Below are 20,708 nucleotides of genomic sequence, written 5' to 3'. Positions count from 1 at the left end.
TCCTCTCCCATTGGCGTCCACTCCCTTTCTACTCTCATTAGAAAAGAACAGGCTCCTAAGAGATAACAACAAAACATGATAAAATAAAACATAATAAGATAAAACAAAAACCATCATGTTTAAGTTATATAGAACAATGCAAAAGAAAAATAAAAGAGCCTCATACAAAGGCACAAGAATCAGAGACATATTAATTGACGTGTTTAGGAGTCACACAAAAGCACTCAATGGAAATCTATAGTATATATGCAGAGGACCTGGTACCGACCCATGTAGGCCCTGTGATCGCTGTTTCAGTCTTTGTGAACCCATATGGACTTTGCTCAGTTGTTTTAGGGGGATCTTGTTTTCCTGGTGTCCTCTGTCCCCTCTGTCCCCACTACTCCTTATGGCCTCTTCTTCAATAGGGTTCCATAAACTCTGAGCGGATGGATTTGATGGAGACATCTTGTTGAGAGCTGAGTGTTCCAAGCTCTCTCTCTGCATTATGTCTGACTGTGTGTTTCTGTAAGTGTTTCCATCTTCTGCAGGAGGACAACTCTCTGGTGATGGCCAAGTAAGTCACTGATCTATGAGTATTGCAGAAATATCATTAAGAGATATTTTGTTGTTAATTTTTTTCTTTTCTTTTTCTTTTAGAAACAATCTTATTTTACATATCAATCCCCCATTCCCTCACCCTCCCATCCTCCCATGCCCATGCCACTGATACCCTCAAACCACCCCCACCTACCTCTGAACCCCTCCCCAAGGATAGTGAGGTCTTCCACAGCAATCACATCATTTGGGGGAGGGTCAATCCCCCCTTCATGTATCTGGATTGCAATAGTATCCCTCCATAGGGAATGAACTACCAAAGCCCATTTGTCCACTAAGGATAAACACTAGCTCCACTGTTAGAGGTCTCATAGACTGCCCAGGCTCCTAGCTGGTAGCCATATTCAGAGGGCTTGGTTTGGTCCAATGCTGGCTCCCCAGCTTTGCAACTGAGGTCCCTGTGCTCTCTCACTAGGTAGGTCAACTGCTTCTGTGGGTTTCTCCAGCACTGTGTTGGCACCTTTGCTCATCCCTCCTCTCTCTCTCTACAACTGGATTCCAGTGGTATGGCTCAGTGCTAAGCTGTGGGTGCCTGCTTCTGCTTCCATCAGCTACTGAATGACGACTCTAGGAAGGCAATTAAGGTAGTCATCAATCTTATTATAGGAGAAGGGCATCAAAGGCAGCCTCTCAACTACTGCCTAGATTCTTATTTGGGGTCATCCTTTTGAATCTCTGAACATTTCCCTAGTGCCAGATTTCTCTTTAAACCTATACTGACTTCCTCTAATATGGTATCTCTTTTCTTGCTCTCCTCTTATTCCTCCCGTCTCAGTCTTCCTGATCCATCTTGTTTTCCTCCCCCCTCCTCATCTCCCCTTCTCTTTTTCCTACCTCCCTTCTCTCTCTCGCAGTGCTGCCAATTTGCTCAGGGGTTCTTGTCCCTTTCCCTTTCTTTGGTGGACCATGTGTTTCTCTCTTAGAGTCCTCCTTGCTTCTTATTTTCTCTGGTGGTGTGGATTGTAGGCTGGTAGTCCTTTGCTCTATGTCTAATATCCATATACGAATGAGTGCATACCATGCTTGTCTTTCTGTGACTGGGTTACCTCACTCAAGGTGGTTTCTTCCAGTTCCATCCATTTGCCTGCAAATTTTAAAATTTCATTTTTTTATGCTGAGTAATACTCCATTGTGCAAATGTACCACATTTTCTCCATCCATTCTTCAATTGAGGGCCATCTAGGTTCTGACTATTACAAAAAACACTGCTATGAACATAGTTGAACGTCCTTGTTGTATGAATACACATTCTTTGGGTATATGCCTAAAAGTGGAATTGCTGGATCTTGAGGTAAACTGATTCCCATTTCCCTGAAAAATTGCCATACTGATTTCCAAAGTGGTGGCACAAGTTTGCACTCCCACCAGCAATGGAGGAGTGTTCCCCTTTCTCCACATCTTCTGCAGCAAAGACTGTCATTGATGTTTTTGATTTTATCCATTCTGGCCAGTGTAACATGATATCTCAGAGTGATTTTGATTTGCATTTCCCTGATGGCTAAGGATGCTTTTTAAGACTAGTATTTGGTTTTACCCTAGATTTATCTAGATTCTGGTTCTTGGTCACCCAAACGGTGTCAGATATTGGTTCCATCTCATGGAGTGGGCCTTAAGTCAAATCAAACATCAGTTGGTTATTTCCACAAGGTTTATGCTACCATTGTGCCAGGTTATTTTGCAGGCAAAACAGATTCTAGATCATACAACTGAGATCCTTAACATACAACTGGGAGAAATGTTCGTTTTAACTTTGAAATAATTGCTCAACTCAACCTCATATTCTTATTTTGTTGAGTATTTATTTAACTAATTATGAGACTAATAAACTGTATTCTCTGTTATTTAGCTTACGTATCTATAATTAATCGTTTTATGTAAGATGTTTATATTTTAGATGTGTAGTTTTTACATTTTTGGGTTAGAACTTATTAATTATTAATAAATTTATTCAAACATAGGTTAATATCCAAATGTCTATATTAATAAGCAACTGTTATTCCAACAAAAATTTTATAAAATTTGCAGTTTTCTGGGTATTAAAATGCTCCCATGTTTACATGTTAGCAGAACTCCATTTACACACATGCTGTGATGGTTAATTTCATCATATGTGGTATCAACTAAAAGGCAAGTTACTCATCACTTCTGTGAGAGGTTTACTTGATCAAATCATTTAAAATGGAAAGATAGACCCTAAACACAAGTGGCAACTTCCAATGACACCTCAAATGAAAGGTTCATGGTCTTGCCTGCTTGTCTTTAATCTCACTGGAAGTTTATCTGCCATGATGCTCCTGCCTTATTTCACTGATATTTGAGCCAGTTTCTTTGGGCTTCCGATGTAGATTGAAGATAAGCAGCTCTCTAGGAATCCTTCAGTCCTTCATCAACAGATTGGATCTGCTGAGACATCCAGCTTCACGGACTTTAAAACTGATGAGGTGTAGGCCTCTCCAGATTGAGATAGCTAGAACTAACTTGGACCTTCCAGATCATATCTACTCTCAGTTAGCCAGTGTAATGCAGTGCCTTTTCATATACAGTCATTCTTTTCTGTCCCTATGGAGAACCCCGAGTAAAACACATGATTTCTTTCATTTTACTTTTGGAAATGGGAGTCTCATGTAACTCAGGTTGGCCTTGAACTCATCATCTAGCCAAGGATGACCTTATCTTCTGATCCTCCTGCTTCCACCACCTGCGTGATGACATTACAGGTGTACACCACCCTATCCTGACATTGATGTGGTGCTGGAGTTCTGATCTGAGGCCTTTATACACACTGGGCAAACACTCCCCCAACTAAATTTTATTCCCAGACTTACATGTGGTATTGTTAAATGATTAGATGCATTTTATTTTTTAAGTTCAGTAAAAAAACACTTTGATCTGTAAAATAACCAACAAAAATGAGATAATTTGTCATAGTATTTTAATGTTGCAAATTATGATTATATGTGCATATTTACATTTTCCATGTTATTGAAATGCAGTTTTCTTCTTTCAAGCCTAACATTAGACATAAAAATTCCCATAGCAGGCTGAACTGGTCAATGTGTCCCTAGAAGAAGGTGCTGTGTAGTTCAGAGGAAGCATAAGCATCATTAGATGTGGGGTTGCTATGGCAACTGCTTTCTCTCTTATAATTGAACAGCATAGTAAGTAGTCTTATAAAACCCACCAACCCATAACTTTCTGGTGCCCTGAGGCAGCTTTAACTTAAGCACCTTCTCTTTGTCTGTAGATTCTTTTTGATCTAAGGGATTCAGGTGTTTGACTGAACCTGTTTTATGAGTCTAATGTGCTTTGGAACTTAAATCCTTGGTTTGTTGACCACAGGTAATTTCCAAACCAGAGCTCAAGACGCTTGTAAAACCAAGGCAAGAATACACAATTTCTATTATAAGAAAACTTCTACACAGGGCTGTGTCTATGGAAGCACTAAATAAGAAACCTATATTTGATCATCTGATTGCATCTGAATGCAGGACCCTTCAACCAGTGCAAAGAAATCATGCTAGAATTGCAGAAGCCAGAGACAGTGTCATTCTGAGATACACTCTGTGCAGCAGGAACACAGATTTGTTTGAATAAAAATTCTCCCTGGATCTAAGAGTCCTGTTTTTTCCAAATGGAGGACACATGTTGTAAATATCCATGTCCTAGTGGAGAGATATTTCATGGAGTCAGTTCCATACCCCTTTTCATATTCACAGACACACATTCTTTCAGTCTTTTGCTATTTATTTGTGTTTAAGCTGTTATTAAGCCTCCTTATTAGACTTTTGATCATAGAATACAACCAAAAATAAGCCAATGCCCTGAAGATATCAAACCGTGAGGCTTACACGTGGGTTTTGAAGGTAACCTGGAGACTATTCAAGCTGCTTCTTTCTTTAGATTGCTATATCTCAAAGTTTTACTTTTTAAACTTACTCCCTTGTGTTATTGGTTCCTTTTCTCATCACTATGAAAGAATTCCTGAGAAAATGAATTTACAGAAAGAAGGGCAAGCTCATGGCTTGAGGGTACAATCCATCAAGCAAGAAAGGATGATGGCAGGGGATGCTCTAGCTGTGATGGACAGGCTTCTTAAGGGTCACATTACATCCATAGCCAGGAAAGAGAGCAATGGATTCTGCCACTTCACCTCTTTCTTTTCTCCTAGTTAGTACAGGGTCACAGCCCGTGGGATGATACCACTCACATTCAGGGTGCGTCTTCCTCAGTAAGCCTCTGTGGGAACACCCTACCAGATATGCCCAGAGGGTGTCTCCCAGCTGAAAATGACAGTTAACTACCACATCCCCTACAGAAGCTTTTCAGAAGTAATTCCCACAATCACAATGAATACCAAGGCACATTGTATATATAATATATATAGTATATATAATCCCTTTATGTACTGAGCCCCCTTGGAAAGCATCATGACCGTGTAGCATCTGAGACTTGCTGATTCCCATAATCATGTCTCACTGACTGTGGAAATAGTGTTCTGTTGAGAACTGACACTCTGGGGCCTCTGAAATCTATCCCTAAATTGAGCTCAAGACATCTCTGGTTCTGATCTGTTACATTAGCCCTTGAGTAATCTTCTTTTAATTGTCATCCCCTTTGGAGTCATGCTTATATTTAGTGATGCTATAAGAAAAATCCCTATGGAACCACCATAAATCGCTGATAAAGTACTCATTGGAAGGTATGTAGTATAATGATAATTGCAACACCCACTTGCATATGTCTATCTGAATGTAGCCTGATGTTCCCACATTCTTACTATGTGACCTTGAACTTGTTATGCATCATCTTTATGTTTCAGCTTCCCCATGTGCAAAATGAAAATAGCCATTGGATGATAAATGTTAAGGATAATAACCATATAAATTACCTTGGAGTAAATGTTCAGTATTCTTAGCTATATTCAAGTATGCCAGGTCCTTGACATAAAGACTACACAGACAATATTCTCTCTGGTCATACTGTCTTAATCAATTAATTTATGCCAGCCACAGATATTAAAAAGGGAGATTCAGCTGGGCAGTGGTGGCAAAAGCATTTAATTCCAGCACTTGTGAGACAGAGACAGGGGGATCTCTGTGAGTTCCAGGCCAGCCAAGGCTGTTATGCAGAGAAACCCAGTCTTGAAAAACCAAACTGAAGAGAGAGAGAGAGAGAGAGAGAGAGAGAGAGAGAGAGAGAGAGAGAGATTGACATCCGAATTGTGACCTCACTCTTGCTTCCCTTTCTGATTAGCATGGCTATTTGGGGTCATGCAGACCTCAGCTGGAGGCCTACAACCTTTACTCATCACCTGGCTACTGTTAGCTATGCTCTTCAGCATCATCAGCATTTCTTAAGCGCTTTGATACAATGGGTCTAATATTGATATCTAACTAGTATGATTGTTTTGAGTAAGGTCCAGAGGGTCTAATGAGTCCTAAGACTCCAACATACTTTTGACACCTTCATTACGCTTATTGTCCCGCTGTATATGTTATCTGGAAAAGCTGTGTTAATCTTTGTATTTTCAACACGCTTTATTGAGTGTGTGGGTATGTGCACACATGTGAGCGAGCACATGAACACAGGTACACATACACATGCTATATTGTGTATGTGCATCTTAGAAGACAGTAGTTGGGGCTTTCCTTCAACCACATGAATCCTGAGGGGTTGAATTCAAGTCATCAGGTTTGATAGCAAGCATCATTGAGACTACTCACCAAGTTACTGAGTTACTCACTGAACCATCTTGTTAACCCTGTAATTTCTTTTTAATAAGGTGATGAGTAAATAAAAAATATTAGTTCGTCACCATGACAACAGTGTCTTCTCCATGAGGGCTTAGAATCTGAGAATTTTCTCACAGTGGTACTAAGGTCTTCTTGCTCAAACAGAAAAGAAGCCCCAAATTTCACCCACCTTACACAGTAAGCTCTACAGACCCACCCATAACTGTAATATTGATCTATAAGCCGGAGACTTATGAGAATTTGCTCTATATAGTCAATGCTTTAGCAGCTACAGATATCAAACAAAATATCAGTATCTGGGAACTTTCCTGAAGCTTAAAGATTTGTATGTGTTGCTAAGAAGAGAAAGCTGGAGTCTCTTTGTGCCTTCCTCGCAGATGCTAACAGAAACAGTTCTACCCATCACCTTTGCCAACCTCCCGTCCAGATGGCCTCTGGGTGTTTATGATAACATTGAGAGCAGTGGTTCTCAGCCTTCTTGATGTTGCAGCTCTTTAATACAGTTCCACATGGTGTGGTGACCCCAATCATAGCACTATTTTCATTACTACTTCATAACTGTAATCTAGCTACCCTTATGGGTCATAATGTAAATATGTTTTCTGGTGGTATGAGGTGACCCCTATGAAAAAGTCATTTGACCCCCCAAAGGGGTCATGACTCACAGATTGAGAACCACTGATCTAGAGTAACCCTCAGCCTAGATTAAAGTCCTACTGTCTTTTTTTTAATTCTATAAGTTATTTCATACCATAAATAGCATAGAGATAATAACATTCTGAGACATTCCAATCATGAAGTGAGTTCATGTATAAATATGTAAAGTGCTGTACCTTACTTATTAGAGGTACTTTGCCACTGCAAATTTGACTTGCTTCTCATTTTTTCGGAGGTTTCAGATTGACTGTTGAATTATTAACAAAATAGGTTAAAGATTTATTATCTTCTTCCTAGGCTTGTTTAGTCCACTAAACAGACTTTAGTACACAGTCTAAAGGAAGAGTCTTTAGTCCTCAATGCAGTTAGATTCTTCCTTATATCTTCTCAAAGGGTTTGGAGTGCTCATGAATAAAATGAAGGAGAGTAGATAGAAGAAAAAGAGGGGAATGAAGGTGTTCATAGCAGAAGGACACAAGAGCCAGTATATGTCCAGACAACATGATGCAGATCTGGTTTGAGTCAGCAAAACATGATTGACACTGGACACTGGAGCTATTAGTCATTGCAAAATGGCTGATACTGGATATTTTAAGGAACCCCAAATTAAACAGTGATGTCATCTATTTTGTAATTATTTTTGGCAAAGTGCCACTTTGTGTAGACCTGTATTAATATGACCGTCCAGGTCACAGGTGGCATTGTTTGCGTGAGCCTCTACTTTCAACATCCTGCTTGTGTGTATCATGCCAGTCTGTGTGCAGCCTATGTTCCTAGGTGCCCATCAGTGGCTGCCTGCCTAGTGAGCTGGTGAAGAAGGTACATCTCGTCTACCTGCCTCTTCTTGAATCTTCTTCAACTTCCTGGCCTCCCACACCACCCTCCTTTCCTGGGATCAGAGCATGACTCGCAGATAGGGACAGGAGTTCTATCTCCTCAAGTTTGCTCAATGCAGCACTCTATAGTATTCAGTATCTGCTGTTTCACTTCAGGGTCACATGGCTGCCTGGAAGCTGTGACTCACAGCCACTGCTCCAACCTATGGAGAGTAGTTCATTGCACATCACTATCCAGAACAACTAAATCCACAATTCAAAGCATAGTATCCCTGAAATGCTGACCACAGTTGCACCATGCATAAATCAGACACTACTAAGATGAGGCACTGTGTGTTAGCCCATCCTCCAAATTTGAGCACAAAATCTTGTCAATATTTGGAATGGCTTTGTTTCGGGTACCTAGATACTCTCTCTCTTTCCTCACGTAAGCACTGTCTCCAGTTGTCTTGTGACATTAAGCTCTACTGACATGGGTTTCTCATTTTTCTCATTGATCTGTGAGCTCAGAAACCCCAGTGTAAAATTCAACACAAACTTGGGCCTTGGACGTTGTACATCATTGCTAAAAGAGAAGGTTCAAATGACACATTAATTCTGCTTAAAAACCACAAGATGATAATTATCCTGTGATTTTTGAAGAGTTGTCACATGCCATGAGCTTTCTGACTCTGCTTCAGTAAGCATCACAGAATTCTGATTTGTGCTACCTCACATGCTATAAATATATGTGATTATTTCCACTTGTAACATTTACTGGGATGGGAAAGTGCTTGTCAGTGTTTATAAGCCCTGTGTATCTTTCTCTATTAGACATGTTTGTTCGAGGACAGAAATTGATTTCATTAATAATAACCAAGAATATATTTGAATATGTCTGCATTTTAATAACAATGATTCATTTGTTTGGCTGCAAGGCTTAAACTACTTTGTAAGATAACATCACTTAATTCCTTAGGAAAGTTATAATATTCCCCCATAAAGACAAAGACTCTCCATATGCATTGTCTGTAACCTGAAGTCATAATGAAAATGTCTTGGTGGGATGAAAATAGGAGTTAAACCATGACATATACAAAGCAGTTTCCTCTTTCTTCTGTGATTTGTAAATGCAAAGAAATACAAGTAGCCTGCATACTCGGGTTGTAATTCCTAAGAAAGAGAGATGTGGGTGGGGTCTACTTATGTTCCAAGGAATGTCTGGTCCCCCCCCACCTCTTGTTCTCCAAAGGCTGTTATCTCTTTTTGTGTTATTATGGATGAAATTGGTTTAGAACATAAAAAAAAACAGGATGGCTGTTCCATCCTTGAACAAGTTAGATGATAACACATGTTGGAAAGTTTTTCCAAAGTGTGTCTGATTACATACCTTTGAATTCTGCTGGAAAACATGTCACTCCATTCAGAATTCTGAATTAAGATGCACTACTTTTTTTTTTTTTGCTGAAGGCTATTTTAAATTAGGCTAATAAATTGCTACTCTCTGCCTTGCGTGATAATGCATTACATTATCTACTGATGTACATGTATTGTTTGACTCTAATGGTGTGGAAATTAAATGTTAGACATGGGCCAGATGTTCCTATAGATGAATATGAAGTATGGTGCTGGCACGGGAGCATCTCACTGGGGCCGACAGGAAGAACGCAATAGCCAGCAACTGCAACAACCACCAGAAATGTCTTCCCGTATCAATCTGTAGCAAGAGCTGATAGTGCAAGGCTAGACAGCCTCCAAATGTCAGTAGTATTTGCATCTGCTCAAGAGCAATGACTGCCTTCCTAAAATAGAGAATGAAATAAAACTATGAATGTGAAACTACCGGGAGGGTATCCAGAGAGGGTAAATATTTGTCATCTGCATTTGACAGGCAGGCATCTTGGAGCATCTCTCTGTGTTTTGCACCTCAGTGTGGCAGTGAGATTTCCACGGGTCACTCCTCTGTTCTGCACAGTTCATGGCAGGGTAGGAGGGATATGAGACTTGGGGGAAGGGAAATGGCAAGCAAATGGGCCTCATGGTGAATTTTAATGAAGATTCCCTGCTGACTTTAACTCCATTGGAATAAAAAGGGAAAAGAGAAAGAAATACATAATCCCAACCCAGGCTAACTTACAAATGGGGCCATAATTCAAAGAGTAGATACATGTCCCAAGAAGATGTTGAGGGTGGGCTGTGCTGTATGGTTACAGCTGCTGTTTCTGCTGGTACAAGCTACATAGTACTAATATTCAGATAAACACTGACACAGTCTGCAGGGAAGGAGAGGAGGGAAGAATGGTATCACATCACCACAGTGAGAAATGCCCTTTGCAGAACTGTTCTGGGATAGATAGTGAACTTACAGAAACTTTGAGGTGGGGCCACTTCAGCTGTGGATAGACAGGAAAAGAAGGAGGTGGCTGGTAATTCTGCACTGTTTGTAATGTGCTTCTTGTACAAGCCTTAGGACAGCTCTCCAAACAGTTGCATGAGGCTGGGCATGCTGGTACATTCCTGTAATCCTAGTGCTGGGGCTGTAGGGACAGAGACATCTCTGGGGCTTGCTGTCAAGAGAGTCCATGTGAATTCTGGGACTTTAGGCTCAGTAAAAGACCCTGTGTCCAAAAAACATATATGGTAAAGAGCTGTAGACTAAGATAGCAGACGTCAATCTCTCTGGCTTCCACAAACATGAAACACTATGTGTGCATACCTGTACACAACATGTGCGCGCGCGCGCGCGCACACACACACACACACACACACACACGGGGCGAAGCATGCAGAGGGTAGTGGAGAAGGAACATGTACACACACACACCACACACACACACCACACACACACACCACACACACACCACACACACACACACACACACACACGGGGCGAAGCATGCAGAGGGTAGTGGAGAAGGAACATGTACACACACACACCACACACACACACCACACACACACACCACACACACACACCACACACACACACCACACACACACACACACACACACACACACACACACACACACACACGGGGCGAAGCATGCAGAGGGTAGTGGAGAAGGAACATGTACACACACACACCACACACACACACCACACACACACACCACACACACACACCACACACACACACACACACACACACACACACACGGGGTGAAGCATGCAGAGGGGAGTGGAGAAGGAAACCTGCCAGCAGGTTTAGTGATATAAGAAGAGTCGTAGAGAGAATGCAGTGTAAACTGAGAAAGCCTGGGCCTCTGTCTTAAACACTGTCAAATACCCTGCTGAAGACCAAGAGATATAACATAAAGAAGGAGAAGCCTGTACCCTTCGAGAATTATTTCAGCTTGAATGTTGCTGTCAGTCTTCCCCTCCTGTGTGGATTTGAAGGTTTCTTTGTCTTACATCGAAGGCTCTGTGTGTTTCTCTTCATCAACAATACTTCATTTCCCATCCACGGAATTAATTTCTTCTTGCCTTTAGCTAGTATCCTTTCTGGGTTTTAGCCAAATAAACTTGATTTTCAGGAGTGCCCAAATTTCAATCTTGACCTTTGCTTACTTTCTTATTTTTTCAAAAGTATGCTATTTTAGAAAAGGTATTTGAAACCCCTTCCTTATTCACAATAAAGGTAGATATTGATTTTTCCTCTTGTGTGAATTCTGTACACATACAAATATCCTACCTTCCCATCCCTACCTCAAGTGTCTATCTTCACATTTGTAAATTCTATTAACTACATTCTGGGCATGTTTGTATAAACTTGATTCGTGCACAGGAGGCTTAGACGGGAACACTGAGAGTTCAAGGACATCCTGGCATACAGCATGAGTTTGAGGCTAGCATGAGCTATATAATGAGAAAAAAATAATGTTTAAAGATAGGATTGCGTATATTCAGGATGATAAGGTGGCAGACAATGTTAAAAAATTAAAGGAAAAGTCTCACATAGATTACACTGGCCTCAAACTCAAAACCCAGCCTGGGATGGCACTGTACTTTGAGTTTCTTCCTTCCCCATCTCAAGTGCTCAGATTACAAGCATACACCACCACTCCTGATTCATGTGACTGTAGGGATCAAACCAAGGACATGGCACACGTGCAAGCAATAGTCTACCAACTGGGCATCATGTACCACACAAGGAAGAAAAGAATTGCATATTTAATATGATGTTGGTGTTTGTTTGTTCCAAGAAAATAAAATTTGTGCCATAATGCCTCCCATGACCAGCAAGATGCATGAGACTAGAACATGAAATCTGGGTAAAACTACTTTGGTGACCATTGGCTTTGAGGGGTTTCATTTCTGATAATTCCAAACAAAACTAGACAGGTGCTGCTTATTTTAGCGTTTTTTTAGGAGAGCAATTTACTTTGAGTCTCATTTTGTCTTCCTCTTATCATGTATCTGAAATAAAAATTCTTCTGTGTTCTAGGCTATTTTAATGTCCCAAGCTGTTACATTTGATGGGTTAATAACTGTATCATTTTCAAGTCCTGTGGAGGAGGCAACATCAGTGCTTCTCAGATTGCTTGTCTCTTTTCTGAACATAGCTTCTGCAGCCACATCAAGGCACTGTGACTGGTTCTACCAAATGGGCTGCAAAGGCAAGGCTTGTAATTTTTAAGCTAATGAAAAAGAGAAGAGCAACAAGGCCTATAGTTTCTCTCTTCCTTTGTGTTGATGACTTCTGAGACACTTATGAAGGTAAGAGAATTATCATGGAAGTCTTCTGGTCTTGCAGGAATGACATGAGGAAGGGTTCCATGAAAGACTTCCTAGTCTAACACACTCCATCACTAAGATTCTGGCTCTATTTGTTGTTACAGCAGGACATATGTGTAGCGATGTAATTGACTGTGTTTATTCCTCCAAACTTTCTCCCATTGTACTTTGTTCTTCAGCCTTTTCTTACACAGTAGTCTCCTCCATACAGCATCAAATGATGGCTAAAAGACAGACACAAAATGTATCAAAATGGGTGAAAAGGGAACTCATATTCCCAGGAAGAAGAAAAGAGGTAAATGCAAGTCCCAGTATCTTGGAGGCGGGGGGAATTTCAGGAGTCCCTGAGGCTGGAGGATGGAGACTTTTTATAGCTTTTTGTTCTTCCAGGGATGTTCGATGACAATCTTACATGATGATGAATATCACCAGAACTGTATCCAACTACACTGGAAATTGAATGTCTTAAAATTTAAAAATTTTAAATTGATATGACTTTTATGAAACTGTTTTCCATTTTACTTAAAATAAAAATCATTACTCTTCTGTGACATATATTGAGAGAAACTTAAAGCAAAAATGGGAAGTGAAAAATATAAATTAGAGAAGACAAAAGAATTTCACAATTGAGTGCTGAAATATATACTATAATTTCAAAGATTTAATTTATCTATAGGTATATGTGTCTGTGTGAATATACTCCCTGTGGGTTTGGATGACTATGGAGGCTAGGAGTAGGGGTCAGATCCATAGAGCTAGAGTTACAGGCAGCAGTGAGCCACCTGATGTGGCCGCTAGGAATAGAATGGGGTCCTCTTGAAGATCAGCAAGCACCCTAACCTGACAAATCTCACCAGGCCCTATAAATACTTTAAAAACTAGTTCGAAAGATTTGTTTATTTTTAATTATATGTATATATGTGTAAGAATGTGCATCTGAGTGTGGGAACACAAAGAATCCTGGAAAGGGCATGAAATCTTCTAGAACTGGTGTTACAAGTGGTTGTGAGCCACCCAACCTAGGTGCTGGGACCCCTAGGTGCTAAGCAGTCTCTATAACCCTACTAGATGCTGGATATGGCCTTTTCTAAGTAATTCAACATGAATTTACTGAGAGGGGAGAAAAGCAAGCATGGTGAGTGAAAGAACTGAAGAACATCTTTTGGTTTTTTTTTTTTACCAATTTTTTATGTAAAAACAAGCTTGCTTGACATATCATTCCCAGATCCCTCTCCCTCCCTTCTTCCCCTTCTCCCCAGCCTCCCATCAATACCTCTGGCCTCCCACCCCACCCCTCCTCCATGCCCCAGGGAGGGTGAGGCCTTCCATGGGGGATCTTCAAAGTCTGTCATATCATCCCAGGCAGGACGTAGGCCCTTGCCCATGTGTCCAGGATGAGAGAGTATCCCTCCATGTGGAATGGGCTCCCAGAGCCCATTGTATGCCAGGGATAAATAATGATCTACTATTCAAGGCCCTACATATTGCTAAGGGCTCCTCACTGACACCCATACTCAGGGGGTCTGGATCAGTTCTGGCCTCTCAGTCACCAGTCTGGGGTCCACGAGCTCCCACCTGTTCAGGACAGCTGCTTTTGTGTGTTTCATCAGCCAGATCTTGACCCCTTGCTTATCACTCCTCCCTCTCTGCAACTAGATTCCAAGAGTTCAGTTCAGTGTTTAGCTGTGGGTGTCTGCCTCTGCTTCCACGAGCCACTTGATGAAGGCTCTAGGATGGCATGCAAGGTAGTTGTCAATCTCATTATCAGGGAAAGGCATTTAAGGTAGCCTCCCCACTATTGCTTAGATTGCCAGGTGGTATCATCCTTGTAGAGCTCTGGAAATTTCATTTGTGCCAGATCTCTTCTCAAACCTAAAATGGCTCCCTCTATTATGGTATCTCTCATCCAACTCTCATCTCTTCTTCCCCTGACTCAATTTTCCTGCTCCCCCATGTCCTCCTCTCCCCTCCTCTTCTTCCTCTCTATTTCTTTTGTTTAGTCATATGATGAAAAGATACCAAAGGATCACTCAAAATTTAAAGAAAAACTAACTCAGGAATAGGTTATAGACATAAGGAAAGCATTTCAATTCAAGTTTTAACTTTGATTATCATTAATTATCATATATGAAAAATAGTAACTTTATTCCTCCTCTGAGTTTGTTGCTCTGATGAAATTTAAGTTGTGATGGTTTGTACTGTATCTGTCTTATTCTTTAATAGAAATCACTCCAATTGCTTTATCTTAGGGTGACATTTAAGTGATATATTTGGGTCCTTATATGATTGCTATTTCTCATTTTCTTCTGTATTTTACTTATTTATTTCTGTATATGCACATATGTAGGGGGGATGCTTGGGCCTATGTGTATATGGAGGATAGAAGAGGGTGTCCTGTCTCTCAGAACTGGAAGTTACAGGAATTTGGGGATGCCTGACTTGTGTGAGCACTGGTATCCAAACTCTGGTCTTCTTGATTGCACAGTAAGAGTCTTAAGCCATGAGCCATCTCTTCAGCCTTCAGTTCCTAAGGACGTGGAATCATTATGATAATTCATCAATTCACTGATTTCCCTTATCCTTCAAAGTTTCTTTTAATTAAAGTTTAATTCTATCATATTTTATTAATAAGTGATAAAAATACAAACTTCAGGAGGTAAGCTTAGGCCTGTTTCTGGCCCAACTTTCAGTGCCGTGCTCAGGGTCTCCTGAGGCCTGGTGAATGCACACTGGGGAACCCATCCACGGTCTGCCAATGTCCCGGAACTAATCCTGCTTCCACCCAGGGAAGAGGAGAGCCACCAGAATATTGGACCTGCTTGTACCTACCAGAAGGGAACCTTGGACATGTACTTACCAGGAGAGGAAGAAATTCCACCTACACCCACTGAAAGAAGGGATGGGAAGCAGACAATATAAAAACATATTCCACAACAGAAAAACCAATACGACTTCACCAAAGTCTAGGGACTATACACCAGCAAGACCTGAACATCCCAATGCAGATGAAACAGAAGAGAATGACCTTAAAAACAACTTGATGAAAATGATAGAGGCGCTCAAAGAGGATATGAGAAAATCCTTTAAAGAAATGGAAGGAAAAAAACACAAACAATACAAGAAATCAACAAATCTCTTAAAGAAAGCCCAGAAAAAATAACCAACCAGATGAATGAAACATTTCAAATCCTGAAAACTGAAATAGAGACAATAAAGAAAACACAAACTGAGGGAATGCTGCAAAGAGAAAAGCTGGGTAAATGATCAGGAACTACAGATGCAGGCATAAACAACAAAATACAAGAGATGGACGAAAGAATCTCAGGTGTTGAAGATACACTAGGAGAAATAGATTCATTGACCAAAGAAAATCTTTTTTTTTTTTTTTGGTTTTACGAGACAGGGTTTCTCTGTTTCGGAGGCTGTCGGTCCAGCCTGGCCTCGAACTCACAGAGATCCGCCTGCCTCTGCCTAGTGCTGGGATTAAAGGCGTGCGCCACCAACGCCCGGCTGACCAAAGAAAATCTTAAGTCCAACAAATCCCTAACAAAAAATATCCAGGAAATATGGGACACTGTGAAAAGACCAAATCTAAGAATAATAGGTATAGGAGAAAGCAAAGAAACCCAAATCAAAGATGCAGAAAACATATTCAACAAAATCATAGAAGAAAATTTCCCAACCTAAAGAAAGGCATCCCAATGAAAGTACAAGAAGCTTACCAAATAAAGTGGACCACAAAAAGTTCCATTGTCACATAATAATCAAAATCCCAAACATACAGAATAAAGAAAGGATATTAAGAGCAGCAAAGGAAAAAGGCCAAGTAACATATAAAGGCAAACCTATCAGAATTACACCTGACTTCTCCATGGAAATTCTGAAAGCCATAAGGTCCTGGATAGATATTCTACCAACGCAAAGAGACCATGGATGCCAGCCCTGACAACTATACCCAGCAAAGCTTTCAATCACTATAGATGGAGAAAACAAGATATTCCCAGACAAAACCAGATTTAAACAATACATAGCCATTAATCCATCCCTACAGAAAGTTCTGGAAGGAAAACTCCAACCCAAGGAAGTTAAATTCACTCACAAAAACATAGGCAATAGATAATCCCACTTTACCAACAGCCAAAAGAAAAAAGGGGTGGATACCTACACACAATACCACCACCACCAACAAAACCAAAACAAACAAGAATTAACAATCAATAGTCCTTAATTTCCCTCAATATTAACGATTTTAACTTGACTATAAAAAAAGACACAGGATAACAGAATGGATATGAAGGAGACAGAATCTATCTTTCTGCTGCTTACAAGAAACACACTCCAACTTCAAAGACAGACAGTACCTGAGAGTTAAGGGTTGAGAAAAGATTTTCCACCCAAGAAACAAATAGGGGTACCACACCTAATATCTAAAAAATTAGACTTTAAAATCAATCAAAAGAGATTAAGGAGGTCATTTCATATTCATCAGAGGAGAAATCCATCAAGATGAAGTCTCAATTCTGAACATCTATGCCCCAAATACAAAGGCACCCATGTTCTTAAAAGAAACATTACTAAAACTCAAATCACACATAAGATCTCACACAGTTATAGTGGGAGACTTCAACACCCCACTCTCACCACTAGATAGGACCACCAGACAGAAACTTAACAAAGAAACCAAGGAATTTACAGAAGTTATGACCCAATTGGGATTAACAGATATCTATAGGACATCCCATTCAAACACAAAAGAATATACCTTCTTCTCAGTGTCATATGGAACCTCCTCTAAAATTGACCACATAATTGGCAACATAGCAAACCTCAACAGGTACAAAAAATTATAATAACCCCTTGTATCTTATCAGACCACCATGCTTTAAAGTTAGTATTTTACAATAACACAAACTGCAGAAAACCTAAAAATTCATTGAAACTGAAGAATGTGCACCATTCCTAGGTCAAGGAAGAAATTAAAAAAAAGGAAAGAAATTAAAGACTTCCTAGAATTCAATGAAAGTGAAGACACAACATACCCAAACTTATAGGACACTTTGAAAGCAGTGCTAAGAGGAAAGTTCATAGCACTAAGTGACCAAATAAAGAGACTAGAGAACAGTCACAGTAGGGAATTAACAGCACACCTGAAAACGCTAGAACAAAAAGAAGCAAACTCACCCCCAGAGGAGTAGATATCAGGAAATAATCAAACTGAGGGGTGAAATCAATAAAGTAGGAAGTAGGAGAACAATACAAAGAATCAATATGACAAACAGTTCATTCTTCGAGAAAATCAATAAGATAGACAAACCTTTATCCAAACTTAATAAAAGGCAGAGAGTCAATATGCAAATAACAAAATCAGAAATGAAAAGGGGGACATAACAACAGACACTGAGGAAATCCACAGAATCATCAGGTCATACTTTGAAAACCTGTACTCCACAAAATTAAAAAATCTAAAGGAAATGGACAATTCTCTGGATAGATATCACTTACCAAAATTAAATCAAGAACAAATAAACAATTTAAATAGACCTATAATCCCTAATGAAATAGAAGCAGTCATCAAAAGTCTCCCAACCAAAAAATGCCCAGGGCCAGATGGTTTCAGTGCAGAATTCTACCAGAAATTCAAAGAACAACTAATATCAATTCTCCTCAAAGTGTTCCACACATCAGAAGCAGAAGGGTCATTGCCAAACTCTTTTTATAATTCTTCAGTAACCTTGGTACCCAAGCCACACAAGACATAATTAAGAAAGAGAACTTCAGACAAATAATCCTTATGAACACTGATACAAAATTACTCAATAAAATACTGGCAAATAGAATCCAAAAACACATTAGAAAAACCATCCAACACGATCAAGCAGGCTTCATTCCAGGGTTGCAGGGATGGTTCAACATATGAAAATCCATCACTGTAATCCACCATACAAACAATCTGAAAAAGAAAAACAACACGATCATCTCACTAGACACTGAAAAGGTCTTTGAAAAAATCCAACACCCCTTCATGATAAAGGTCTTGCAATATACAGCAAACCAACAGGAAACATCAAATTAAATGGAGAGAAACTCAATGTGATTCCTCTAAAATCAGGAACAAGACAAGGCTGTCCACTCGCTCCAGACCTCTTCAATATTGTACTTGAAGTTCTTGCTAGAGCAATAAGACAACAAAGGAGATCAGGGGGGGTGATACAATTTGGAAAAGAAGAAGTCAAATGTTCACTATCTGCAGAGGATATGATAATTTATATAAGTGATCCAAAAATTTTACCAGGGAACTCCAAACACCTTTGGAAAAGTTGCAGGATATAACTAAAAAAATCGGAAGCCCTATTATATACAGGCTGAGAAAGAAATGGGCTAAGAAAGAAACCAGAGAAACATCACCCTTTACAATAGCCACAAACAACATAAAATACCTTGGGGTAACACTAATCACACAAGTGAAAGACCTGTATAACAAGAGCTTTGAGTCTTTAAAGAAAGAAATTAAAGAAGATACCAGAAAATGGAAAGATCTCCCATGCTCTTGGATAGGTAGGATCAACATAGCAAAAATGGCAATCTTGCCAAAAGCAATCTACAGATTCAATGCAGTCCTCCTCCTCAAAATACCAGCACAATTCTTCACATACCTTGAAAGAACAATAATCAAATTTATATGGAAAAACAGAAGATCCAAGATAGCCTAAACCACTGTGTACAATAAAGGACCTTCCAGAGGGATCACGATCTCTGACTTCAAGATTTATTACAGAGCTATAGTCCTGAAAACAGCTTGGTATTGGCACAAAAATAGACAGGTAGAAAAATGGAACAGAAATGAAAATCCTGGTATGGACCAACACACCTATAAACAACTGATTTTTGACAAAGAAGCTAAAATTATACAGTGGAAAAATGAAAGCATCTTCAACAATTAGTGCTGGCATAACTGGATGCTGGCGTGTTGACGACTGCAGATAGATCCTTATCTATCACCATACACAAAACTTAAGTCCAAATGTATCAAAGACCTCAACATAAATCCAACCACACTGAACCTCTTAGAAAAGAAATTAGGAAGTGCCCTGGAATGAATTGATACAAGAGACTGCTTCCTAAACACAACACTCTGGCACAGACACTGAGATTGACAATTAATAAATGGGACTTCCTGAAACTGAGACGCTTCTGTAAGGCAAGGGACACAGTCAATAAGATAAAATGGCAGCCCACAGGATGGGAAAAGATATTCACCAATCCCACATCTGACAGAGAGCTGATTTCCAAAATATATACAAGAAGCTAGTCACCAAAACATCAAATAATCCAATTAAAAAGTGGAGTACATAACTAAATGGAGAATTCTCATGGCTGAAAGACACATAAGAAAGTGCTCAATATCCTTACCCATCAGGGAAATACAAATTAAAACCACTCTGAGATACCATCTTGCTCCTGTCAGAATGGTTAAAATCAAAAATACCAATGACAGTTTATTATGGAGAGGATGTGGAGAAAGGTGAACACTCCTCCACTGCTGTTGGGAGTGCAAACTCCTGCAGCCACTTTGGAAATCAGTATGGCAGTTCCTCAGGAAAATGGGAATCAGTCTACCACAAGATCCAGCAATTCCACTCTTAGGCATATACCCAAAGCATACACATTCATACAAGGACATCTGTTCAACTATGTTGATAGCAGCATTATTTGTAATAGACAGAACTTGGAAGCAACCTAGATGCCCCTCAACTGAAGAATGGATAAAGAAAACGTGGTACATTTACACAATGGCATACTACTCAGTAGAAAAAACAAATGGAATCCTGAAATTTTCAGGCAAATGGATGGATCTAGAAGAAACCATCCTGAGTGAGATAACCCAGTCACAAAGGATGAACATGGTATGTTCTCACTCTTACATGGATTTTAGACATAGAATAAAGGATTACTAGCCTACAATCTACACTGCCACAGAAGCTAGGAAACAAGGAGGATACTAAGAGAGACATACATGGTCCCCCGGAGAAGGGGAAAGGGACAAGATCTCCTGAACTAATTGGGAGCATGGGGGAGGGGAGAGGGAATTAGGAGAAAGAGAAGGGGAGAAGAGAAGGGGAGAGGAGGAATGAGGGAGCAGGAAGATTGAGT

General features: G+C 40.0%; 1 long non-coding RNA gene across 1 annotated transcript in view; it reads right to left on the bottom strand.

Annotated features, from left to right (window-relative positions):
- Nucleotides 1-11,977: 11,977 nt before the first annotated feature.
- LOC110340215 overlaps nt 11,978-20,708 on the bottom strand; it is a 436,963-nt gene continuing 428,232 nt past the window's right edge. Inside the window, exon 6 of the long non-coding RNA XR_005880918.1 lies at nt 11,978-12,781. This is a non-coding gene — a long non-coding RNA (uncharacterized LOC110340215). The remainder of the gene's footprint in view (nt 12,782-20,708) is intronic.

The sequence above is a fragment of the Mesocricetus auratus genome, unplaced genomic scaffold (assembly GCF_017639785.1).
Source record: "Mesocricetus auratus isolate SY011 unplaced genomic scaffold, BCM_Maur_2.0 Super-Scaffold_100013, whole genome shotgun sequence".
NCBI classification, from domain to species: Eukaryota; Metazoa; Chordata; class Mammalia; order Rodentia; family Cricetidae; genus Mesocricetus; species Mesocricetus auratus.
Note: the sequence above shows the minus strand (reverse complement) of the source record. Positions and strands in the feature narration are given on the sequence as shown.